Source organism: Rattus norvegicus, chromosome 9, assembly GCF_021556685.1.
Source record: "Rattus norvegicus strain SHRSP/BbbUtx chromosome 9, alternate assembly SHRSP_T2T, whole genome shotgun sequence".
In the NCBI taxonomy this organism is placed as follows: domain Eukaryota; kingdom Metazoa; phylum Chordata; class Mammalia; order Rodentia; family Muridae; genus Rattus; species Rattus norvegicus.
In genome coordinates, this window is record NC_141542.1 from 124,537,750 (window position 1) to 124,545,168 (window position 7,419).

A 7,419-nucleotide genomic window follows, 5' to 3' on the forward strand; every position below is an offset into this window, starting at 1 on the left:
CTCTTACTTTGCTGACTATATCATATTCCAACTTAGATGTTTGTGACTTCCACTCAATCCTATTTATTTTGGGAGAAAGGCCAAAGGGAACTGAAGAGATCATGCGGCCTTGTGTATCGGAGTCAAGTTGTAAAACAGTCGTGGTTGGTGGTGCTGAGGTAATCCCATTTTCAGAGCATGATGTGTTTCTTCGATTGCTTTCTATAGAAACCAAGCCTACAAACTGTCCCCTGTGGGCTGTCAGCTTGGCCATGCATTTACCCTTGGGTGTGAATTCCATCAGCAGAAATACTGAGGCACAGGGAGGAGAAGGCCCAGCTTTGAGGTAGCAAGGGCTTCTTGCTCTCAGATCATCCTTGTGTATCTGCTGCATTCATGCAGGCAGAACAGTTAGAGATCTCGTGCTAAGCTAATGGTGAGTGTATGTGCACACAGGGGACATAACCATGTGCTTTCCTCTCAACTCCACACATGTTGCATCGGGGCAGACACGTGGTAATGGCCAGCCAGTGGGAAATGCTGGCAAAGTAGAAATTTGAGATCACCACCACAAAGGTCAGGGAAATGGAGATGGGTCAGGAGCAGCTTCTAGCCATGAGCCGTCCACGGAAGCGGGGGTGGGAGGTTAGTTCAGGACTAAATTGAATAGAAGTTATAGTGACTTCCCCTAAATTGTAAACATGTCCCCACACATGTACATCCATTTTCAAGATCAATACACCCATCGGAATGCACATTTCTTAATTGAACCTACTCAGCTGTCACCTATAGACTCCCTGCCCATGTTAGACTTTTGAGATAGCATCTGTGTAATCCAGGCTGGGCTGAGGCTCTCTGCCCCTGCTTCTTGTGTGCTGGGATCACACGCACACAGCACTATACCTGGGTTTTGCATCATTTCTTTCTAAGGCACTTTCTTAAACAGTGGTTTTCAACATGAATTTCTTTAGAACCAGGGAAAAGGAATTAGAAGAAGCCTTTTAAAGACCTATTTTAATCTTGATGAATATCTTAAAATATTCTTTTATTTTCAACTTACCAAATCCAGTGCCTATAGCAGTTGACTGTTTCTCAGTCTGACTGTTGACCAGGACTGTTGACTGTATAAACTGCTTAGCTGACTGCTTTATTGCACAACCGGATGGTTCAATGTTGTACACATTGGTCTTGACTTTTCAAACAGACCCTACTCTGTGTGGGATGGGAAGAACTCTTCAGTGGTGAACTTGTAAAGGACCCCAAGAGAGTGCATTTGGCTGTTGATAGTTTGTTGGATTTGGTGGAAGACCAGAGGCATCCAATGCTGGAATGGTTCATGGGCAGCCTTGTCACCCTCTCTGTAGTGACTGCTGCCATTAAGAAGGACAGCTTCCTTGAGGGCATGGCTTAAAGCTAAAGAGACAGGCTTCAGGAAGTTTCTCAGTGGTCCAGCCCTTCCAACCAGACAGTGTGGGGGTGTGTAGCAGACCCGTGAAAAATGACTCTTGTCAGTTAGAACTTGTTTCACGTTATAAATGTCTCCTAAATTACGTAGAGCAAAGGTTGTTTACTGCAGAGCAGGAAGCGGTTCTGTGTAGACAAGAAAATTTGCAAAGAAAGCTGATTCTGGCTCTTGGGAGGAAAAATTATTTCTGAGGGTGACAGATTTTTTTTTTTTTTGCTACATTCCTATTTATGGATCAATAGTTTTTTAAAGCCTCCCACCCAAGTTTCAAACATAAGCAAAAACTGTCTTTATCATTTTAAAATGAATAGAATCGCAATCTAAATTTTGATTTCATATAAAATTACATTAAATAAATTTATTGAGTTTGTGGTCTTAAATATATGAAGTATCATTTTTTTTTTTTGCAGTCCAGGTCCTTTATTTCCTCTCTGTACATTAGACCATGAATTCCTGTGGAATGGGCTCCAGCAGCTCAGGCTCCTTTCCATTAGTCTTCACAAAGTGGGCTTCTCTGGGTGGCACAGGCTGGCGCTTCAGCTGAACCCAGGTGCCGTTCTCTTTGGCTTCCTTTTTCTTCTGATCGTTCTCCTTCACCCGCTTCAGGAAGCCGTTTCTGCTGTTTGGGTGCTTGATGTGCTCAATCTGCACATTGATCCTCTTGGCCAGAATCTTGCCTTTAACTTGCTCATTTACAATGATGCCCACGGCATGCTGGGTGACATTGTAGACTCTTCCGGTTTTGCCATGGTAACACTTATGGGGCATTCCTTTTTCAACAGTACCCATTCCCTTGATGTCTACAATATCACCCTTCTTGCGAATTCGCATGTATGTGGCCAAAGGAACGACTCCATGTTTCCTAAAAGGTCTAGAGAACATGTACCGAGTACCTCTCCTCTTTCCTTTTGTGTTCGTCATTTTGGCAAGTTACTGGAAGATGGCTGCTCCAGCTTCAAAACTTTTACTTATAGATAATGCCAAGCAATTTTAATTGAGATGAATTGATTATAGATCTGCAATCCTTTATTAAACTCATTTTTGAGTAAACAAAAAGTTTTGTGTATATATATGTATGTATATATATATATATACATATATATTATACTATATTCACTTCCCCACAATGGCCTTATAGGATAAAGGTTTGTTATTTTTATTTTATTATTATTTTGTTCCAAAACACTGTATTAATTTGAAGTTAATGCTTCTAAATTTCAGAAATATTAATCTGGATATAACCTCTTTCTTTCTTTCTTTCTTTCTTTCTTTCTTTCTTTCTTTCTTTCTTTCTCTCTCTGTCTCTCTCTCTGTCTCTCTCTCTTTCCTTCCTTCCTTCCTTCCTTCCTTCCTTCCTTCCTTCCTTCCTTCCTTCCTTCCTTAAGGACAAAGTCTCACTATGTAGCCCTGGCTTTCCTAGAACTCACTCTGTAGACCAGGCTGGCCTCAAACTTAGAGATCTGCCTGCCTCTGCCTCCCTAGTGCTGGGATCACTAAGCCCAGCTAGGTATAGTTTTCTAACATTGCAGACAAATCCTCCATTATAATTCTGTTCATCAGTAGACTTTGAAATCACATTGTTATCATCTCTGAGTATTCTTTTTAAATATCCATTTAGTTGGGAAAACATAAGCCAAGAATTTGTTTGATATATTCTCCTTATTTAACTCCATGGTCACTGCCAAGTCCTATCAGTTCGGATTTCTAATTATTCTCTTGTCTGTATTAGTTTTGTTGTTGTTGCTGTTGTTGTTGTGCTGACAAAAATGCCTGATCAAAACAACTTAAGGGAGAGAAATCTTTTTAATTTAATCTTAAGTGTTTAATCCACATGCTACCTCAGGGCATCACAAGCTCATGGTTGCCACGTAATAAAAAAATACATTATATCAAATTTCAAGATTTTTGCATAGCTTTCTTTACTAGTCTCAAAACCATTCACAGATCCTCAGTTTTTTTCTGAGACTCGGGAAAGTCTAAACTGTGAGCACCTGTGAAATCAGAAAATGAGTTTCATATTTCAGATATACACAGCGCAAAAGCATTCATCCCCAAAGGAGAGCACAAAGATGGCACAAGGGAAAACCAGATCAAAGGAAGACCTAGATGGGGCAGCACTGAACCTGCAGCTCCATGGCTGGCATCTGAGACACATGATGACATTGCTTATGCTCCGATGGACAGGGGAGGCCCACATACTGCCTTTCTCTTGGAATGATGCTTTCAGAGTCCGAAGGTCTTCTTGGCATGCATCTTCATGCCTTTGATATCTCCAGTGCTCTGAGGTCTCCGCTGTAACTTGTGATGTGTTTATAAAAAGATAAAGAGAGGATATGTCCCGGGTTCTGGCACCAAGGTTGTGTTATTGAGAGGATAAAGAGAGGGGCGATATGTTCTATGAAGGTCTGGGAGGAGGGGGTGCCTCAGTGGGTCCATGCTGAGGCATCCCTTACCCCTGAGGGACCAGCCACACGATGGTATTGTATAGAATAGAATTTATTCAGGGCATGGGGAGGGGAGTTGAGAGGGTAGTGAGAGAGAGAGAGAGAGAGAGAGAGAGAGAGAGAGAGAGAGAGAAAGAGAGAGAGAGAAGTAGAAGAGGAGAGGAGTAGAGTAGTCAAGTAGAGGCTGGCCATGAGCAAATGGAGAGAAGTGGGAAAGAAGGAACAAAGGGGCAAGAGCAAGAGAATGAGGAGGGGACAAGTAGACCCTTTTATAGTGTCAGGTATACCTGGCTGTTGCTAGGTAACTGTGGGGGTGTGGCTTAGACAGAATGCTAACCTTCAAAGCCTCAAAAATAGTTCTTTGTGGACTCTAACCCACAGCACATTGGCTGGCCCAACTGACTTGGAACTGTGTCACATATCTTGGTGTCCCTGTAACAGAATTCTGCCCGTTACAGAACTAGCACCATAGGGTCAATGTCCGATTCTACTGGCCTCTCAACGCTTGAGTGGCTAAATCTGGGAATTGTTTGTCCCAGGATCCCTTAGAGCAGGACGGCCTTGGGGGCAGCGCGTTCTTTACAGGAACTTTCATTCAAAGTGAAAGTTTTCAAGTGAGTTTTCACTTTCACACTCGGAGCGTTGGGCGTGTGGAGCTTTGTCTTCGGAACCTCCTTTATAAGCTGGTACAAGAATATGCATCTCCTCAGTGGTGCTAACTTCTGGGAATCTCCCAGCAGCATTGTCTGTCTACACCGCCCTTGTTAGCAAATCTTAATGGCTCCTGTTATTTTCCTAAATGCGTTAGACATTTTTTTCTTTCTTCTTTAAAAAAAATTTCTGCTATACATTTTGTTTTGAATTCTTTCTTAAAACTTGTTGAGAAGTGGTGGCAACACTCTGAATATTATGCTGTCTTGAAGTTTCCTCTGCCAAAGAAATGGGTCCGCTCCTTTAGAATCTACCTGAAATCGACAAAATGTAGTCAGATCCTTTGTCAGATAGCATGCATGGTCTCCCATCCCTTTCCTGACAGAGCCCTGCATCTTTGAACCACGAAGCCTCATGACCGGTCTTGGCTTTGCGTTTCCATCAGTAGTCTGGTCTTCTGCACTTACAGGAGAATTGCCTGGTAAGATCTGGTGACAGCATTGCAGGGTGTGTTGGGCCCTGAGACGCTGAACCCTTGTGCATTCCTCCCTCAAATTAGTTCAAAGGGCCCAAGAACCATAGGGTAAGATTACCACATCAACAACCCTCATTCTCCCATTGCTTTTCTGCACCAGTTACTTCTCCTCACTGTGCAGACAAAATGGGTGAGGGAAACAGAGGGAGGTTGGAAGGCTATGGTTTGCCTTACTGATTCAGTACTCCATGGCGTCTGAAGCATGGAGCACTAGCGTCTCATGTCTTGGCAGATCAGAAAGCACAGGTGCTATACCAGAACCCAGGGAAGTCTGTCCCTTAAAGCTGGATCCTAGGGCTATACCTGACAGTTAGGACCTATATCCTAATATTTTTACAACATCCCCAAACAAACCATGAGCTGAGGGACAGGCTCACTCACATGAGCCTGTCAGGGGTATTGCACACCAAAGCCAAGCATCCTCCCCATTCATTTCTGTGAGTTCATGCAGCCCTTATGTTTTCTTCAGACATGTGCTATGCCCTTGGTGGGAATGGACATGGAGCCAGCTTTGTCCCCTTCTTTCTTTTTAGTCCTCAACAGATATTTGGTGGATACTGAAGGAAGGTTGAATGAATGAATGAATGAATGAATGGAGGTTCTATCTAGTGTGAATTTCTAGGCTTTCTGAATCCTTACACAGCGGGCTAAATTAAACACTGTAATTCATATTGAAGTGTCTGTCCTGATCATGAGCAGTTCTCTAGGAATCTTCTTCTTCTTCTTTTTTTTTAACAAAGATTTATTTGTTTATTTATTTAATACATGTGAGTAAACCAAGGCTGTCCTCAGACACACCAGACGAGGATATCAGATCCCATTACAGATGATTGTGAGCCACCACGTGGTTGCTGGGAATTGAACTCAGGACCTCTGGAAGAGCAGTCAGTGCTCTTGACCACTGAGCCATCCCTTCAGCCCTCTAGGAATCATTTTATGAACCTGAAGTACCCAATCCGCTGATGTAATCAATACCACATCCTTTCATTATGGTTGGCAAAGCTTGAGTCTTGTTAAACCTCTTTGGTCAGTCCTGGCTACATATGGTTTCCTTGGGGTATACTTTCTCCAAAATAATGACAGATGAGAGAGTAATAATTAGCATCTGTGGTGGCCATTCTTGCTTGTCAATTTGATTACACCTGGCATTAACTAAAAACCAAAGCTCCTGGGCACACCCGAGAGGATTTTTCTTGATTGAATCCTCTGAAGCAGGGAGATCCACCTTAAATCGGGGCCACACGTTCTGGTGGCAGCCTATGGAAAGGACATGGAAGAGGGATGCTTGTTCCCTTTCCTGCTTGCCCTCACTTTCCTGTCATGTCCCTTCTTTCGCTGGTGTTAGAGTCTACTTCTTCAGGATTCTGGTGCGTGTATGCTGAAGACCAGCTGAGAACTCCTGTAGTGGTAAGTATTAAAAAAAAGAAGTCACCAACCCATGCTAGTGCCGGCTCCAGCGGGCCACATGGCATCTGTGGGGCATTTTCATCTCCATCAGCAAAGCGTCTCAACCCCTCCCACTAAGCTCCCAATCTCCATGCCACACTGCCACCGTCCACTCTCTGGATCCTTTAGCTATCTTGCCACCATGGCTAGCCCCACGTTGCTGTCAGCTACTCTCTGGCCCCAGCAGCAGCTGCCCTCTGTGACTCTCTGCTGTGAACTCTGTTCACAGTCCCAGCATCTGCCCCCTGTGCTTATAGTAACAACTCCCAGTAACCTGTTAAAATCAAAACTCTAAAAGCTTGTAATTTACCAATCAGATTTATGTCTTGAATTCTCATTCAACAAAACGTCCACACAGTAAACTCAGAACCAATTAATGTTGATATAAACTGCCCACCTAGATAAGAAGAATTGTCCTATAGAAATCCACCCCTTATGAAATATTCATAACTACCTGTGGCCCTTTAAGGCCACACAGACCTGGGTCATCCTTCTCCTCCTGCATCTTAGTTCTTTCTTTCCCTCCTCTCTCAAAATCTCTGTGCTCACCTTACTTTTTCACTGCCCAATCACAGGTCTTGTCTTATCTTGTGCCTGCCCTCACCTGCACATAGACAACAATCCACAACATCCAGCCTCGAAGCTTGGATTCTTGGACTTTTCCTGGGAGACAGCCATTTTTTAAATAGTTGTACTGTGACTTACAAGCCATTCACCAACCAACCAACAACCAACCAATCAACCAACCCAACCAACTAACCAACCAACTAGCCAACCAACTAACCAACCAACTAACCAACCAACTAACCAACCAACCAACCCAACCAACCAACTAACCAACCAACCAATTAACCAACCAACTAACCAACCAATCAACCAACCAACCAACCAACTAACCA

At 43.3% G+C, this 7,419-nt stretch overlaps 1 pseudogene; it reads right to left on the reverse strand.

The window, feature by feature from the left end:
* Window positions 1–1,882: 1,882 nt before the first annotated feature.
* On the reverse strand, window positions 1,883–2,365 carry LOC134480273 (large ribosomal subunit protein eL21-like; annotated as a pseudogene).
* Between the last annotated feature and the right edge of the window lie 5,054 nt (window positions 2,366–7,419).